This window comes from Tachyglossus aculeatus, chromosome 4, assembly GCF_015852505.1.
Source record: "Tachyglossus aculeatus isolate mTacAcu1 chromosome 4, mTacAcu1.pri, whole genome shotgun sequence".
In the NCBI taxonomy this organism is placed as follows: Eukaryota; Metazoa; Chordata; class Mammalia; order Monotremata; family Tachyglossidae; genus Tachyglossus; species Tachyglossus aculeatus.
Genome location: NC_052069.1, coordinates 99393524 through 99412696, shown reverse-complemented (window position 1 = coordinate 99412696; position 19173 = coordinate 99393524). Strand labels below are relative to the sequence as shown.

Here is a 19173-nt window from a genome sequence, read left to right as displayed (position 1 = left end):
CAGAATAATGAAATATCTGAAAGTGTTTTAGGCTCCTGAAAAGTGCCAAGATAGTAACAATAACAGTACTTGTTAAGTGCTTACTATGTGCCAAGCACTATCCTAAGCACTGAGGTAGATACAAGTTAATAAGGTTGGGTACAGTCCCTGTCCCACATGGGGTTTACACTCATTCATTCATTCATTCAGTTCATTCAATCATATTTATTGAGCGCTTACCGTGTGCAGAGCACTGTACTAAGCACTTGGGAAGTACAAATCGGCAACATGTAGAGACGGTCCCTACCCAGCAACAGGCTCACAATCTAGAAGGGGGAGGCAGACAAAAACAAAACAAAAAACAAGTAGGTGACAATACCATTAGAAAGAATTATAGAGCAATAGAATAAATAGAATAATAGAACACTCAATCCCCATTTTACAGATGAGGTAACTGAGGCACAGAGAAGTGAAGCGACTTATTCAAGGTCACACAGCAGACATGTGGCAGAGCTGGGATTAGGACCCTGGTCCTTCTGACTCCCAGTCCATGGGAGAACCATTGGCATATGTGTTTGCCGGATTAATTCTTAAAAAAAACAAACTGGAATGCAGATTATCTAGATTACAACATTACTTACCCATCATGACATTTAGAGGATTGAGAAAGTCGTTTTTCAAAATGGTGTTATTTCCCTCACGTGGTTATTTAGTGACTGTGCTTTCCTCCGTTGTCCCCCTTTTTTCCTCTCTTCCTCCCCATCCCCCCCGCCCTACTTCCTTCCTCTCCCCACAGCACTTGTATATAATTGTACAGATTTATTAGTCTATTTATTTTACTTGTACATATTTACTATTCTATTTATTTTGTTAATGATGTGCATATAGCTATAATTCTATTTGTTCTGACAATTTTGACACCTGTCTACATGTTTTGTTTTGTTGTCTGTCTCCCCTTTCTAGACTGTGAGCCCATTGTTGGCTAGGGACCGACTATGTTGCCGACTTGCACTTCCCAAGCGCTTAATACAGTGCTCTGCACACAGTAAGGGCTCAATAAATACAATTGAATGAATGAAAAGGTCATGGGTTCAAATCCCAGCTCCGCCAATTGTCAGCCGTGTGACTTTTGGGTAACTTCTCTGTGCCTCAGTTACCTCATCTGTAAAATGGGGATTAAGACTGAGCCCCACGTGGGACTACATGATCACGTTGTATCCTCCCCAGTGTTTAGAACCGTGCTTTGCACATAGTAAGCGCTTAGCAAATGCCAGCATCATTATTCATGTCCAGTGCTGGAAAGTAAGTTGGAACCTGCTTGATCTCAGTCATATTTGAGTGCTTACTGCGTGCAGAGCATTGAACTAAGCAGTTGGTTGGTAGAAATGGTAGATGAGATCCTTGCCTAAATTAGTTGAGAATCTCTAAGAGAAAATTATGGAAAGATTAGTTGGTGGCCATGGAACCAGTAGAGAAAGTGAAAGGAGGGCTGTGGGTGAGGGTGATGGGAAGGGGCAGTTACACCGTCCCGCTGGGTTGTCTCTCTGGTCATTAATAATAATAATTATGGTATTTGTTAAGCACTTTGTGCCAAGGACTGTTCTAAGCGATGGGGTAGACAAAGGGTAATCAGGTCCCATGTGAGGCTCACATTTCTAATCCCCATTTTCCAGATGAGGTAACAGGCACAGAGAAGTTAATTGACTTGTCCAAGGTCACCCACCAGGCAAGTGGCAGAAGCGGGATTAGATCCCACGTTCTCTGACTCCCAAGCCCGTGCTCTTTCCACTAAGCCACGCTGCTTCTCGTTATTAGCAGTGATAGCCCCACTTCTCTCATTTCATATCTGACTTAGGTGCCTACTATCATGTCCAGTGGCAAACTGACCACACTCCTCACCTCCTGAAAGAACCCTCTGGCCTCAGGGATGATGGAGGTGTCAAGACGGCTGACACTCCAGTTGGAGATCGTTCAGATTTTTTTTTTCTTTTCAGCCTTGCCCATATCCCGGTCCCGAAATTCATCATTATCTGACTTGACTACTGTAGCAGCCTTCCTGGTTTCCCTGTCTCTAGTCTCTCCCCTCTCCAGTCTGTACTTCACTCTGCTATTCAGATCTTTCTAAAATGTTCTTCTCCACATATCTCTTCTCTCCTCTGTCCTCAGACTTACTCATTTCGCTCCACCGCAAACCGATTTCTGACCATAGTATTAAGCACTCCACTTGCTCACCCCCTCCTCTGCCCTTCAGCCTCCTTCCTATCCATTCTCCTGTAGACCCCAGCTCAAACTCTGTTTTCTTCCCAAGCTCACCTGCCTGTTCTTCATAACCGACTCTTCCACCTCCAATCCCTACTCGTGCCTCTCCTCTTACCTGGGACTTCCTCCCCTTTCAAATCCAGCAGACCTCAGCTCTCCCCATCCTCAAATCCCACCGCCTCCTGGATGCTTTCTCTGATTAGCTTTTTTTCCCCAACTATCATCTCCGCGCTTTTGCACTGCCAAATTCCTGTTGCACTTTTGTACATTTCCAATTTACATCCTATACTATTTAAGCACCGCTTCCTCCTTTCTGTAAATTTTATGCCTGCCTCTCCTGTTAGGTTGCAAGTTTCTTGACAAATGGGATCATAGCTCTTGCATTGTACTCTCCCAATGCTCAGTTCAGTGCTTTCTTCATAATAGGTGCTCAGTAAAAAAGATTGTTACTGATTCAGTTTGGCCCTGGTGAATTTATGTTAATGCTATAGAGGATGCTGTAACTAAATTGAAAATGCACAAAGTTCTTCCGTAATATGTGTTTTCATGGTATATTTTGGACAGAACGCTCTTAGAGAATTAGGAACATTCTTCCAACTATATGCACCTATTAGGGTGGAATGCAGTATTGAAAGAAACAGTTGTCCGTGCAAATTCAGTGTCGTTCAAGTCACATATACTGTAACACAAATTTTCCTTAATATGGGGTTCTTAAAGCATGTAACCCCAACTTATAGGAGATCTGAGAACCAGGGTCCAACAGGGAATAACATTATAACCAAATTCATATTCAAAATTACCATGCTACAGCTGGGTTCTACTGTGCAATTGAAGTCGTGGCCAAGTCAGATAATTTGAATATTGAATTTAACTTTCTTGAATGAGTATGTTCTTAATTTCATTTGAGTTCCTGAATTCCCAAGTTTCTGTGATGAGCTGAACTAGTTTCTGTTTGGAAAACTGGCTAGCTCATAAAACTAGTTAGTGCTTAACAAATACCACCGTTATTGTTATCATTAAAACAGAAATTAAGATGATTGGTGCCCAGTGGAATTGAGCAGAAAAGCTTTGTTTATACCAAAGCTGTTTCCTTGTCTTGTAGCTCTACAAACCAAGTTCATATGATAATAATTCTAACATTTATGCACTTATTTTGTGCCAAGCACTGAACAAAGCTCTAGGGTAGGTACAATAAAAGTAGATTGTATCCAATCCTTGTCCTACAAGGGTCTCACAGTCTAAGGGGGCAGGAAAAATAGGTGTTTTATCCCCATTTTTTTACAAACGAAATGGAGGCACAGAGCAATTAAATGTCTTTCCTAGGGTCACACAACAGGCAAGAGGCAGAGCTGGTAATGGGAGCCAGGTTTCCTGACTGGTAGGCCACGTTCTTTCCACTAGACTATGACAATTCTACAAATTTTGGAAAAAAATTGTTGTTTTTAGCAGAATATGTAGAATGGTTAGCCAAGGCTTTGGACCCCAGACACTTCCTTGACAAAATCTAAACAATCAGGTATGAGTGCCCTAAAATCTCATTCATTCAATCTTTTTTATTGAGTGCTTACTGTGTGCAGAGCACTGTACTAAGGGCTTGGGAGAGTACCTTATAACAATAGACAGGCACATTCCCCATCCACACTCATCTTTCTCAGCCATCTCTCAAGAGGAGCTCTCTAACTTGCTTTCATAGTCCACCCCCTCCTTCTCTGGCTCAACCCCCGTCCTTTCTCACCTTCTGAAAACACTTGGATCCACTCTTCTTCCCTCCCTGACCATCATCTTCAGCCACTTCCTCTGTGATGTCTCCTTCCCTTATACCTTCAATCATCCATTGCCTCCCTTAAAAAAGTTCTCCGGTCCCCACTGTACTGGAAGATTCGCCTCATCTTCCTCCTCCCATTCCTGTCTAAATTCCTCAAACAGTATTTCTCTCCCTGCTGTCATGGAGAAGATAGACACTAAAATAAATTGGGGGAGGAAGCAAAGCACAAGATTATCTACATAAGTGCTGTAGGAGTGTGTGAGTATCCAAGTCCTTAGGTGACAAATCCATTTCTCTCTCTCCTGTTGATCCACTCTCATCTCCTTCTACTTGTCAACTTTGTGTTTTGTTGCTTGCAAGCCAACCTAATCCCTGTCCTGGATTCTCTTCTCTCCTGCCGCTGATCTCTTGCCCTCACCCTTCACACTGGACCACTGCCGTCCCCATCTTCAAAATCTTTGGCAATCGCCTCTTCTTCAGGAAGCCTTCCCCAATTAATTTCTAATCTCCCCACCTTGTACCCCTCTCTCCCCTCCCCCAGCTACTTCAGCACTTAGATACTCACCTTTCTCATCCCCCACCAGAGCATGTAGGTACAAATCTCGAAGCACTTTGATGCCGTAAAAGTAATAATTGTATCTTTCTACTCTGTTTCTTCCTCCTATCTGTAATTTTCTTGTTCGTCTCCCTTGCCAGATTGGAAGCCCCTGAGGAAAGGGACCGTGTCTACCGACTCTTTTGCACTCTCCTAATAACTTAGTTCAGTGCACTTATACTGTAAAAATGATTCATAGCTTGATACTGGGTAACACCTAGCTAATTAGAGATAAAAGTGAAGAAGGAATAGGTGGAATGGAGCACCTCCTAATGTGTCGTGGCCTCCGTGCATGGTCAAAAGCTGAAATGTCTCCTAGGGGTCTTGTGAAATCTGACTAGATTGTCACAACTGCCCTCCAGGAGTTTATGGTCTAATGGGATGGACATACAGGCAGGCAGATAGTGGGAACACTGACAGCAGCTGCTGCCCATTTCCAGCCATAGTCAATCATCTCTTGATTGTTCAGTTCATTTTTAAAATTCTTGTACAGTTTGGGATAATCTAAATCCTACTGTTCTTCTCTTCCCTTTGGATACTTGTTCTTAGATCATTCACCATTAGTGAAGACATTACTTTACCCAGCGCTTTGTGCCCAGCGCTCGGTACATGTTTTGACAGATTCTCATTAGCACCTTCATCAGATGACGCACAGGGAAATGAGAAGGAGCTGAAATTTAAACCAACGTCGCTGCTTATTAGCAGCTCCGGTGAAAGATTTGTTAGAGAATGAGGCAAAACTCTTGACTCAGATAAGGATTATCCACATTATCCTTTTCTTCCAATGCCATATGTAATAGAAAATTATCTTGTACCTAGTGAATCCCTTTGTTTGGCAATGTCCAGATTGGAGAATCCCATCCCCATGGCCCCACTGTTCACCCTTTGGTCCAAGTGGCAAGGATGCCATTAGCAAGAACTTTTCAAACACCCACAAAAGCCGTAGTGGCAGCAACTGCTGGGCATCCCTGCTCTTTTCTCCCTTCATAGGAGAGGAAGAGAAATCTCAGAGATTTTCCCCTAATGACTAACTGTGTCCAAGAGTGGTTGAATTCCCTGTGACCTTACTGAAATCATAATAAGAGGATGGAGAAGTAAGGATTACTGAGTTTCAAGACTGATTGCACCAGGAAGCCTCTCCAGACCCCTGGGAGAGATACAGGCACTTAGAGCGGGTGATTTGGCTGCTGCAATTATGTACTTATTATTGATTTTTAAAATTCTTTTGGCTATTCAGAAGACTTCAGTTCCCCAAAGATGAGAATCATGTTGGGTACCTACCACGTAGCACCTAATAGGATACTCTGTGGACACGGTATTGATTGAAGACGATAACATTTCTGCCTTCAATTAGGATAATAGGCTGAATTCATTAATTTTGTTTTCGCTATTCTAGGGCTTTTAAAGTTCGTTTCTATTTTAATGAAATCTGGGTGATTTCTCCAAACTAGTACTGCTTAATAAATGGTCTTATTGATGTCTTAAACTCTATCTGACACAGAATTTGATGAAGAGTTTTCCATGTATTTCCTCCATAAGTAATACATTTTTCTGGGTAAAGATAGTTTGTTGAGCTTGGGTTTTGGCTTTGAGTATCAGGGGAGGTAAATTCATTCATTCATTCAATCGTATTTATTGAGTGCTTACTGTGTGCAGAGTACTGTATTAAGCACTTGGGAAGTACAAGTCAGTGACATATAGAGACGGTCCCTACCCAACAGTGGGCTCACAGTTTAGAAGGGGGAGACAGACAACAAAACATGTAGACAGGTGTCAAGTCATAAGAATAAATAGAAGTAAAGCAAGATGCACATCATTAACAAAATAAATAGAATAGTAAATATGTACAAGTAAAATAAATAGAGTAATAAATCTGTACAAACATATGCAGGTGCTGTGGGGAGGGAAGGAAGTAGGGCGGGGGGGATGGGAAGGAGGAGAGGAAAAAGGGGGCTCAGTTTGGGAAGGCCTCCTGGAGGAGGTGAGCTCTCAGTAGGGATTTGAAGGGAGGAAGAGAGCTAGCTTGGCAGATGTGCGGAGGGAGGGCATTCCAGGCCCGGGGAGGACGTGGCCGGGGGGTCGACGGCGGGACAGGCGAGAACGAGGCACAGTGAGGAGGTTAGTGGCCGAGGAGCAGAGGGTGCGGGCTGGGCTGTAGGAGGAGAGAAGAGAGGTGAGGTAGGAGGCGGGGAGGTGATGGACAGCCTTGAAGCTGAGAGTGAGGAGTTTTTGCTTGATGCGTAGGTTGACTGGCAGCCACTGGAGATTTTTGAGGAGAGGAGTAACATGCCCAGAGCGTTTCTGCACAAAGATGATCCGGGCAGCAGCGTGAAATATAGACTGAAGTGGGGAGAGATAGGAGGATGGGAGATCAGAGAGGAGGCTGATGCAGTAATCCAGTCCTGATAGGATGAGAGATTGAACCAGCAAGGTAGCAGTTTGGATGGAGAGGAAAGGGCGGATCTTGGCGATGTTGCAGAGGTGAAACCGGCAGGCTTTGGTGACGGATTGGATGTGAGGGTTGAACGAGAGAGCAGAGTCGAGGATGACACCAAGGTTGTGGGCTTGTGAGATGGGAAGGATGGTAGTGCTGTCTGCAGTGAAGGGAAAGTCAGGGAGAGGGCAGGGTTTGGGAGGGAAGATAAGGAGTTCAGTCTTGGACATATTGAGTTTTAGATGTCGGGCAGACATCCAGATGAAGATGTCCTGAAGGCAGGAGGAGACCCGAGCCTGAAGGGAGGGAGAGAGAGCAGGGGCAGAGATGTAGATTTGGGTGTCATTAGTGTAGAGATGATGTGTTGAAGCCATGGGAGTGAATGAGTTCACCAAGGGAGTGAGTGTAGATAGAGAACAGAAGGGGACCAAGAACTGACCTTTGAGGAACCCCTACAGTAAATGAAGTGGTAACCTTTAGAGAACGTCTTCATTCATTCAGTCATATTTATTGAGCACTTACTATGTTCAAAGCACTGTACTAAATGCTTGGGAGGGTACAATTCAACAATAAGCAGTGACATTCCCTGCCCACAGAGAGCTTACAGTCTAGAGGGAGAATATGGAGTGCTTCATGAATTTGTGTGTCATCCTTGAGCAGGGGCTACGCTAATCTTCTCTGTATCATTCCAGTTTTAGTGTATGTGCTCCCTCGAGACAGTTGTGTAGCCATAAATGTCCAAAGTAGGGTGCTTTGCTGTTTCACTGTACAATAGTTTTCCAACCAGTTCTTTGGTGCATTAATATTTTTTTCCTAAAGGGCAAGCATTTTCTTGAGATTTTTTGGTAAAATAATTAAGCTTTTGAATTAATACTGCTTTATTGGGGTGAATTATCTTCTATCAGGCATATTCATTTATCCCATGAAGGGCCATTATGGACAGACTGAATGGTCTAAATACCTTCTAATGTCTCTGATGGGTTCCATGAGTTTTAGAGAATGGGAAAAAAGAAGAGAAAATGAAAGGAATCCATATTAGGCAAGAAAATTGTGAGGGGGAAAAAAGGTATCACATCATTTTAAAAATGGATGTTTCTCAGTAGATTTGGAAGTGAATTTTTATTATTTTCAAGAGTATTTGAAACTACCTGAATAGACCAAAAGGGGTGGGGTGGGGGAAAGGGAGGATTTTGCTCCTTTTAGTTTTTGGATTATAGACCTGGAGGAAAAATCAGATAGCAAGATACAGTGATCTCTCTAGTTGTTTAATTATAATTCAAATAACACTGGAGGTGATTTTGACCTGTGGCAACAAGAATAGAACATGCAGGAGTTGAGAAATAATGCTTTGGATTTACACTGCAAGTGGTCAGGCTTATATTAGAGTATTATGTTCTGTTTTGTCCCTTCCTAAGGGACCTAAAGAGGATCCAGAGAAGAGTCACAAAAATGATTAAAGGAATGGAAAGTAGATCCATTCAGAAATGTTAAAGGAATTGGAATAACTTAGTCTGAAGAAGGGGAGGCTAAAAGATGATTTGATATTTGGTTGAAAACTCCTTGAGGGCAGGGATCATGCTTACCAGCTCCCCCAAGGTATTAATGCAATGATCTGCTCACAGTGAGTGCTCAGTAAGTACCACTGATTTATTGATAACTGCCAATAAATATATGGAGAATTTTTATAAGGGTTCTGACCAATTGTTTCCATTTCCACCTATAACCTATAGAACAGATATGGTATTGTCAATTTCCCACTGGCCATTCTTTCAAAAGAAATAAGCTTCCTCTACATTGTGTATTTTTTTGAACAATTTTAAAGCTGTTTTAGCATTAATAGCCTCCCACAGTGTGATTAAGAAGTTTCAAACTATCAGTGGGGCAACAAGCATAATTGTGTTTTTTGTGACTCTTTTTCATGTATCAAAAATCCATTTATTCTATGAAACATAAACATTTCTCTAAATGATTTATTGAGGCACACATCCAACAGCTGAATTACAAATAGTAGGTCCCCAGGCATTATTTCAATTTGTGTTATTTATTTGGAGAGATGTATTGTAAGGTCGTTGTGAACAGGGAACATGTCTACCTGTTACAGTGTACCCTCCAATCTGACTTCTGACCCCTTCACTTCACAGAAACCACATCTGACCCCATCCCTTCACACCTTATCAAAGCACTTGCCCCCACCCTTTTTCCCTACTTTTCAACCTTTCACTCTCCAATGCCTTCTTCCTCACTGCTTTTAAACATGCTCATGTCTCCCCTATTCTAAAAAAAAAACACTCCCTTGATCCCACAGCTCCCTCCTATTATCGCTCAATCTCTCTCCTTCCATTCCTCTCCAAACTCCTTGAATGAGTCATTTATTCGTGCCATCTCAAGCTTCTCTCTTCCAATTACCTCCTTGACCCCCATCAGTCTGGCTTCTGTCCCCTTCACTCTACAGAAACTGCTCTCTCCAATGACCTCTATGGTGTTCTAATCATCCTTGACCTCTCAGCTGCCTTTGACACTGTTGACCACCCCCTTCTCCTGGAAACACTATCCAACGTTGGCTTCACTGACCCTGTCCTCTCCTGGTTCTCCTCCTATCCTCCTGGCCATTCATTCTTGGTCTCTTTTGTGGGCTCCTCCTCTAACTCCCACCCCCTAACTGTGGATGTCCCTAAAGGTTCAGTTCTGGGTGTCCTATTCTCCATCTCCATCTGCACCCTTGGAGAACTCATGCACTTGCATGGCTTCAACTTCCACCTTTATGTGGATGATTCCCAAATCTACACCTCTCTCTCTCTGCAGTCTTGCATTTCCTCCCATCTCCAAGACATCTCTACTTGGATGTCCTGCCATCACCTTAAATTTAACATGTCCAGAACAGAACGCCATCCAAACCTTGTCCTCCCCCAGCTTTCCCATTACTATGGACAGCACCACCATCTTTCCTGTCTCTCAAGCCAGTAGCCTTGACATTGTCCTGGATTCCTCTCTCATTCAACCCACATATTCAGTCTATCACTAACCCTGTCAGTTCAACTTTCACAACATCACTAAAAGCCACCCTTTCCTCTCCATCCAAACTGCTGCCACTTTAATCCAAGCACTTATCCTATCCCCCACCTTGATTACTCTATCAGCCTCCTTGCTGAGCTCCCTGCCTCCTGTCTCTCCCTGCTCCAGTCCATATTTCACTCTGCTGCCCGGATCATTTTTCTGCAAAACATTCGGTCCATGTTTCCCCACTCCTCAAACTCCAGTGGTTGCCCATTCCATCTTCACATCAAACAGAAACTCCTTACCATCATCTTTAGAGCACTCATTCACCTTGCCCCCTCCCGCCTCACTTCGTTGCTCTCCTACTACAACTCAGCCTGCAAACTTTATTCCTGTATTGCCAACCTATTCACTGTACCACAGTCTCATCCATCTCACCACAGACCACTCACCTACATTCCGCCTCCGTCTTCATATCTAATAATAATAATAATAATAATAATGGCATTTATTAAGTGCTTACTATGTGCAAAGCACTGTTCTGAGCACTGGGGAGGTTACAAGGTGATCAGGTTGTCCCACGTGGGGCTCACAGTCTTAACCCCCATTTTACAGATGAGGTAACTGGCACCCAGAGAAGTCAAGTGACTTGCCCAAAGTCACACAGCTGACAATAGGTGGAGCCGGGATTTGAACCCATGACTTCTGACTCCAAAGCCCGGGCTCTTTCCACTGGGCCACAGTGCTTTTCTATAATGGTATTTGTTAAGCGCTTACTATGTGCAAAGCACTGTTCTAAGCGCTGAGGGATACAAGGTGATGAGATTGTCCCACGTGGGGCTCACAGTTTTAATCCCCATTTTACAGATGAGGTAACTGAGGCACAGAGAAGTTAAGTGGCTTGCCCAAGTTCACAAAGATGACAAGTGGTGGAGCCGGGATTCAAGCCCATGACCTCTGACTCCCAAGCCCAGGCTCTTTCCACTGAGCCATGCTGCTTCAAGGTAGGAGGAAGTAAGGTGATTGTTTTATAGCCAATGGAAAGGAGGTTCCATTTGATGCAGAGATGGATGGGCAATCACTAGAGGTTGCTAAGGAGTGGGGAAACATGGACTGAATGTTTTTGTAGAAAAATGATCCAGGCAGCAGAGTGGGGAGTACTGACTTGTACTTCCCAAGCGCAATGTACTAAGCGCTTGGGAAGTACAAGTCAGTCTACTGCATCAGCCTTCTCTCTGATCTCCCATCCTCGTGTCTCTCTCCACTTCAATCCATACTTCATGCTGCTGCCCGGATTATCTTTGTCCAGAAATGCTCTGGGCATATTACTCCCCTCCTCAAAAATCTCCAGTGGCTACCAGTCAATCTGCGCATCAGGCAGAAACTCCTCACCCTGGGCTTCAAGGCTGTCCATCACCTCGCCCCCTCCTACCTCACCTCCCTTCTTTCCTTCTACAGCCCACCCCGCACCCTCCGCTCCTCCGCCGCTAATCTCCTCACCATACCTCGTTCTCGCCTGTCCCGCCATCGACCCCCGGCCCATGTCCTTCCCCTGGCCTGGAATGCCCTCCCTCTGCCCATCCGCCAAGCTAGCTCTCTTCCTCCCTTCAAGGCCCTATTGAGAGCTCACCCCCTCCAGGAGGCCTTCCCAGACTGAGCCACTTCCTTCCTCTCCCCCTCGTCCCCCTCTCCATCCCCCCCTTCTTACCTCCTTCCCTTCCCCACAGCACCTGTATATATGTATATATGTTTGGACATATTTATTACTCTATTTATTGATTTATTTATTTTACTTGTACATATCTATTCTATTTATTTTATTTTGTTAGTATGTTTGGTTTTGTTCTCTGTCTCCCCCTTTTAGACTGTGAGCCCACTGTTGAGTGGGGACTGTCTCTATATGTTGCCAATTTGTACTTCCCAAGCGCTTAGTACAGTGCTCTGCACATAGTAAGTGCTCAATAATACGATTGATGATGGTTGATTGATGATGAGAAACAGGCTGGGTGGTAAGCAAGGAGGCTAATGAGTAAATGAGGTGGGATAGGATAAATGATTGGATTAACATGGTAGCAGTATGGATGGAGAGAAAAGGTTGGATTTTAGTGATGTTGTGAAGGTTGAACTGACAGGATCTGATAATAGAACAAATATGTGGGTTAAATGAGAGAGAGGAGTCCAGGATAACACCAAGATTACAGGCTTGTGAGAAAGGAACTATGGCATTGTTGTCTATTGTGATGGAAAAGTCATGGGGAGGAAAGAGATTGGGTGGGAAGATGAGGAGATCTGTTTTGGATAAGTTAAGTTTGAGGAGAAGTACATCCAAGAAGGTTGTCTTGAAGGCAGTGTTTGGTTCTTTGTAAATACTTAATGAATCTATTATTATAATTGTCAGACAACTACTCTCATTCATTGAGTCGTATTTATTGAGCACTTACTGTGTGCAGAGCAATGTACTAAGTGCTTGGGAAGTACAAGTCAGCAACATATAGAGACGGTCCCTATCCAACAACGGGCTCACTACTCTCCCCGCCTTCAATGCCTTAATGAAGGCACATCTCCTTCAAGAAGCCTTTCCTAACTAAGCCCTCATTACCTCTTCTCCCACCTTCTTTGTCATCCTGATTTGCTCCCTTTACTCATTCCTCCCTCAGCCCCACATAATTTATGTACTTTTCTGTCAATGTCTATCTCACCCTCTAGACTGTCAGCTCATTGTGCATAGGAAATCTGTCTACCAACTCTGTCATATGGTAATATATTCTCCTAAGTGCTTAGTACAGTGCTCTGCACATAGTAAGCATGCAGTAAATAAGACTGATTGCTCACATAGGGTTTGATCGAGCTCATTTTTATCAGCTATTGTCTTAACGAAGGCTGAGGGTGCGTGTGATCAATTCATATAGAGACACGTGGAAATGTGTTATCCAAAACCAAAGAGAAATCCCAACTTTTTATTGGGATAGGAACAGAAACTGCTGCAAGGAGTAGATTTTTGGCCTAGCTTTGGTTCCATTTACCATAAAGACCAGAGCCCAACGAATCCTGCCTCATCTCCTGTAGAGTCTTTACTGGAACCGTTTTTGAGCCTTTCAAACTCTCTGTTATTTTTCTAGTCTTGTCAGAATATCTGAGAATATCTGAGTGTTTCATCCTCGTAGCTAATGTGACATTTATGGATATTGAGAATTTGATGATGTCTGATGTCGAATCGCTGATCTTGATCTGCTTGAGAAGCAGCGTGGTTCAGTGGAAAGAGCCCGGGCTTGGGAGTCAGAGGTCATGGGTTTTAATCCCGGCTCCGCCACTTGTCAGCTGTGTGACTTTGGTCAAGTCACTTAACTTCTCTGTGCCTCAGTTACCTCATCTGCAAATTGGAAATGAAGACTGTGAGCCCCATGTCGAACAACCTGATCACCTTGTATCCTCCCCAGTGCTTAGAACAGTGCTTTGCACATAGTAAGCGCTTAACAAATGCCATCATTATCATTATTATCTGCTGCTACAACTTTTTCCTTCTTGGGTAGCTGCACCAACTAACTTGCCTTGAAATCTTTTCTCAGTTCAAGATTAGATTTCACCTACTAAAATGGGTGTAAACATATTATATTCAGTGCTGGAAGTAGCTGGAGTGCCCCTGCCAATCTCAGTGCCCCCTCCCCAAAGTCTGCTTGCTCCTGGAGGAGGGAAATAGCAGGGACCCCTGATGCTCTGGTTAGAAATTTTATTACATTTCAGAATTGACTATATTGCATTTCAAGAGTCGAGATTGCCATTCTAACAGTTTTCAAGAGCCCATTGCAGCATTTGCTTTTCAAGATCAGGCTGGTGATTAGAACCTATTTCGCATGGCACATTTGCTTTCAGGCATTCTCTTCAGAGCAGATTCATACTTTGCCCACTCTCTCACCGGTGTTTCCACCTCCTGTAAGTTCACTAACTATATTTTTTTGAGTTAGGAACTTTATGCCTTTTCACTGGAAACCTTCCATGTGCCTTGTGCTGATTCTGTTATGCAGAGGGACCTGCGAAGGGATTTCTCTTTGGTTTTGGATAACACATTTCCATGTGTCTCCTACTGCTGTTGAACCCATCTGTGGTTTGTTTTGGAAAGCTGGGTCATAAACTTCTACTAATAACATATTCCAAACTGTATTTACTAAGCCACTGAGCTGTTATGCTTTTTTAGAGAATGAAGAGGTTTGATTAGTGAAGTAAGTTCCAACTTCTTTTTTTAGTTGAAAAATTGGGGTTGTCTTTTATGTCATGTTGACTTGTCATCACCACCTTTTCCAGATAATGTTACCTGTTCACGTTTTAAGCATTTATTTATTCCCTGAATGGCTTGAGACGGACCTATCTGGAGATTGAAGAAGTGAACAAATAAAGATCAAAGGCACGATAGGGGAAGGAAAGTCTGACAAAAACTAGACAGTTTAAGACAAAAGCTATTCGTGGTTTTACTTTGCCCTCATAGTCCTATATGGAATCCAGAGGAAATGAATAAGGAAAATGGTGGGTTCACAGCAGAAACCTTATTCTCCTTCTATTTCTACAATTTCTAAACAAATATAAAAACCCCCACTAATACATATCTGGGATGTAAATGTTGTATTTTATGTGAGTTGAGTAGCATTAAGGGGTAAGACTGCAAATCTGAAAATCATTATCTCGCTTCTGGCTTGGTGGAGATTTCAACCATGGAGCTTGAGCGCGCTTGAGCTGGAATTAGGGAAATGGCTCCTGGTATAGCGTGAGTATGGCCTACTGGGTAAAAGCACAGGCCTGGAATGACCTGGGTTCTAATCACAGCTCTACCACTTGCCTGATGTGTGACCTTCTCTGTGCCTCAGTTTCCTCAGCTATAAAATGGGGATTCAATACCTGTTCTTCCTCCTCCTTGACTGTGAGACCCAAGTGGGACGGGGACTGTGTCCCACTTGCTTGACACATAGTTAGTGCGTAACAGATATCATAAAAAAAAGATTCAGGGGGATTTGAAAAAGGGATGATAAAGTTTGCTTGAGTGGACGGGGACCGAGTCTACCGTCTCTGTTGCATTGCACTCTTCCAAGTGCTTATTTAGTGTTCTGCACACAGTAAGCACTCAGTCATTCATTCATTGTCGTATTTATTGAGCATTTACTATGTGCAGAGCACTGTTCTAAGTGCTTGGTAGAGTACAATGTAACAATAAGCAGACACATTGCCTGCCCACAAATACTGATCGATTAATACACTGATATTGTATTAATGCATTGGTAAGTGGTCTTTGGAAGGCTAAATGACTCAACTTCGATTAGCATATTTTGGCCACAATCAGGAGGACTGATTCTCAGGAGAAGACACTAATGCTAAGGAAAATCCAGGGAAAACGTGGAAGAGGCAGACCAGCAGCTAGATGGTAATAATAATAATGTTGGCATTTATTAAGAGCTTACTGTGTGCAAAGCACTGTTCTAAGCACTGGGGAGGTTACAAGGTGATCAGGTTGTCCCTCGGGGGGCTCACAGTCTTCATCCCCATTTCACAGATGAGGTAACTGAGGCAGAGAGAAGTTAAGTGACTTGCCCAAAGTCACACAGGTGACAGTTGGTGGAGCTGGGATTTGAACCCACGACCTCTGACTCCAAAGCCCGGACTCTTTCCACTGAGCCACGCTGCTTCTCAGGTGGATAGAGACAATAACAATGATCAATCAATCAATCGTATTTATTGAGCACTTACTGTGTGCAGAGCACTGTACTAAGCACTTGGGAAGTACAAGTCGGCAACACATAGAGACAGTCCCTACCCAACAGCGGGCTGACAGTCTAGAAGACTGTGACGAACCATTAGAAAGGTTGGGGATTGTAGCAGAGGACAGAACGTTCTGGAAAAAGTATATCCATGGAGTTGCTGTGAGTCGGAAATGACTCAAGCGCTTAGTCCCATGTCATCCCCCTGGCCTGGAATGCCCTCCCTCCACACATCTGCCAAGCTAGCTCTCTTTCTCCCTTCAAAGCCCTACTGAGAGCTCACCTCCTCCAGGAGGCCTTCCCAGACTGAGCCCCCTCCTTCCTCTCCCCCTCCCCATCCCCCTCGCCTTACCTCCTTCCCCTCCCCACAGCACCTGTATATATGTATATATGTTTGTAGGTATTTATTACTCTATTTTATTTGTACATATTTATTCTGTTTATTTTATTTTGTTAATATGTTTTGTTCTGTCTCCCCCTTCTAGACTGTGAGCCCGCTGTTGGGTAGGGACCGTCTCTATATGTTGCCAACTTGTACTTCCCAAGCGCTTAGTACAGTGCTCTGCACACAGTAAGTGCTCAATAAATACGATTGAATGAATGAATGACGACTGCACTTGATAATAATGCTGTTGATCTTCTAGACTGTGAGTCCGTTGTTGGGTAGGGACCGTCTCTATATGTTGCCGACTTGTACTTCCCAAGCACTCAGTGCAGTGCTCTGCACAGTCAGCGCTCAATAAATACAATTGAATGAATGAATTAATACACACTGGGCAGTAGAAAGAGGAAAAGCAGTTAAGTACTCGGGGCATGTGGAAAAAGACCTTGAAGGTAAGGGTGAAGATCTTGTGTCTAACGTACAGGACAAAAGGAAACCATTGCAGGAGTTTCCGAAGGGGTGTCATGTGGTGGAGGAAGAGATCAGGGAAGAAAAATAGGATTTCCTGGATTAAGGTAACAAGGGAAGTTTTTAATAATCTTAGCAAAAAGCATTGTGCTTTGCACTATTATGAGATGTGCACACTGGTACCCAGAGCCAGACAGCCCATGCACCTAGCCATTCGCACATCCACACACCCAGATTAAGTAGATTGTAAACCCCTTGAGGGCAGGGACCTTGTTTTTCACTTAGTGTTGCACTCTTGCACACTATAGAGGCTCACTTAATCAATGCTGTTGATGTTGTTACTGTTGACAGTCAGACAGAGGCTCCCACGCACACAGACATCTGCTTTATTTGGCAGCAGCAGGAAGGGAAGAGTCAGCTTGGCTGCCCCTCTCTTCGCTGCTTAATGTTCAGTTTGGGAAGAAAGGGAGAGACAGTAGGGGAGAGTTAGGGACAGGTGATGAGGTGAGGGAGAAGTCCTGGACTTGGAGAAGGAAGTAAAGGAAATCTCAGATCAGTGGGGAAGGGAGACCTGAATTGGGGTTGGGAGGTAAGGGGAAGTTTGGTAACCAAGGGGGTGAGGTAGTAAAGAGTGATCTCTGAGGGAAAGAGGGGGCAGAGGGGAGAGGCAGAGGTGGCTAGAGGTTCAGGGGCAGGCAGTGGCATAGTGGATAGAGCGCAGAAGTCAGAAGGTCATGAGTTCTAATCCCAGATCTGCCACTTGTCTGCTGTGTGACCTTGAGCAAGTCACTTCACTTCTCTGGGGCTCAGTTACCTCCTCTGTCAAATAGGGATTGAGACTGTGAACTCCAGGAGGGACAGGGACTGTGTCCAACCCAATTTGCTTGTATCCACTCCAGTGCTTAGTACAGTGCCTGGCACATAGTAAGCACTTAACAAATACCAGAATTATTATTATTATTGTTATACTTGAACGGCACTGCTCCCTGCTGCCTCTGCCTTTTGGGTGGCCCCCAGGGCTGAAAGCGCTTTGGGGAGTGGGTGTGGGGAGGGGAGATGGGAGAAGCAGCATGGCTTAGTGGAAAGAGCACAGGTTTGGGATTCAGAGGACATGGGTTCTAATCCCTGCACCACCACCTGTCTGCTGTGTGACGTTGGGCAAGCCATTTAACTTCTCTCTGTCTCAGTTCCCTCATCTGTAAAATGGGAATTAAGACTGTGAGCCCCAAATGGGACAACCTGATTACCCTGTATCTACCTCACTGCTTGGCACATAGTAAGTGCTTAACAAATACCATAATAATAATAATAATAATTATTATTATTAGGTAAGGCATTCCCAGTGTCAGCCTCTTCTTACTTCTGTGCGAGTTATGGCTGAGACAGCAGCAGACTTGTCGAAGCCTGGTGGAGGCCATAGCAGGACTGAGAACTGGGCCCTCCCTGGCAAGTGATTATGGTTATGGTGTTTATTAAGCACATTAATAATATAATAATAATAATAATGGTTTTTGTTAAGTGCTTATGTGATGAGTATTGAACTAAGCACTAGGGTAGGTAGACAGTAATCATCTGTCCCCCATGGGACATCCCAGTCAGAGGAGGGAGAGCAGGTATTCATTCATTAACTGATTCATTCAATTATATTTATTGAGTGCTTACTGTGTACAGAGCACTGTACTAAGCGCTTGGGAAGTACAAGTTGGCAACATATAGAGACAGTCCCTACCCAACAGCGGGTTCACAGTCTAGAAGGGGGAGACAGAGAACAAAACAAAACATATTAACAAAATAAAATAAATAGAATAGATATGTACAAGTAAAATAGAGTAATAAATACGTACAAACATATATACATATATACAGATGCTGTGGGGAGGGGAAGGAGGTAAGGCGGGGGGGATGGGGAGGGGGATGAGGGAGAGAGGAAGGAGGGGGCTCAGTCTGAGAAGGTATGTTATCTCCATTTTCAGATGAGGAAACTGAGGTTCAGAGAAGTGACTTAACTTGGTGCCAGCACTGTTCTAAGCATTGAGGTAGATAAAAATTAATCATGTTGGACAGAGTCCCTGTTCCTCATGGGGCTCACAGTCCAAGTAGGTGGGACAACAGACTAATTAAATCCTTATTCCTAGATTTGGAAACTGAAGCACTGGGAAATTAAGGGACTTGCCCGAAGTCACATACCAGGCAATGGGTAGGGCTGGAATCAGAACCCAGGTCCTCTGACTCCTGAACGAGTGCTCTTTCTTCAAGGCCATGCAGCTAGAGGACTGAATGTCTTATCCTCCCACAACTCACTGACCTGGTGGCCTCCCCTCTGCCCATTCCCCCCTGTTCAAGGCAAGGGGTCCCAATCTTGCTGCCCCCCTCCACAGGATCCGATACAGACCCTGACCCACCTGGGACTCACAGTCCAAGAAGAAAGGTATCCCCGTTTTGCAGGTGAGAAAATTGAAGCACACAGAGGTTTAAGGGATTTGCCCAATTCCCCACAACAGACTAGTGGCAGATTTGGAAGTAAACCTGAGCCTCCTGACTCCCAATTCCATACTG

At 44.0% G+C, this 19173-nt stretch overlaps 1 protein-coding gene and 1 non-coding gene across 3 annotated transcripts in view; one reads left to right on the top strand and one right to left on the bottom strand.

The window, feature by feature from the left end:
- The window catches only part of GARNL3 (GTPase activating Rap/RanGAP domain like 3), a 175006-nt gene that overhangs the window by 44183 nt on the left and 111650 nt on the right, over window positions 1-19173 (top strand). The window lies entirely within an intron of this gene.
- On the bottom strand, window positions 7648-7750 carry LOC119928041. Its single transcript, XR_005451000.1, has one exon. It is a non-coding gene; the product is annotated as a U6 spliceosomal RNA (small nuclear RNA).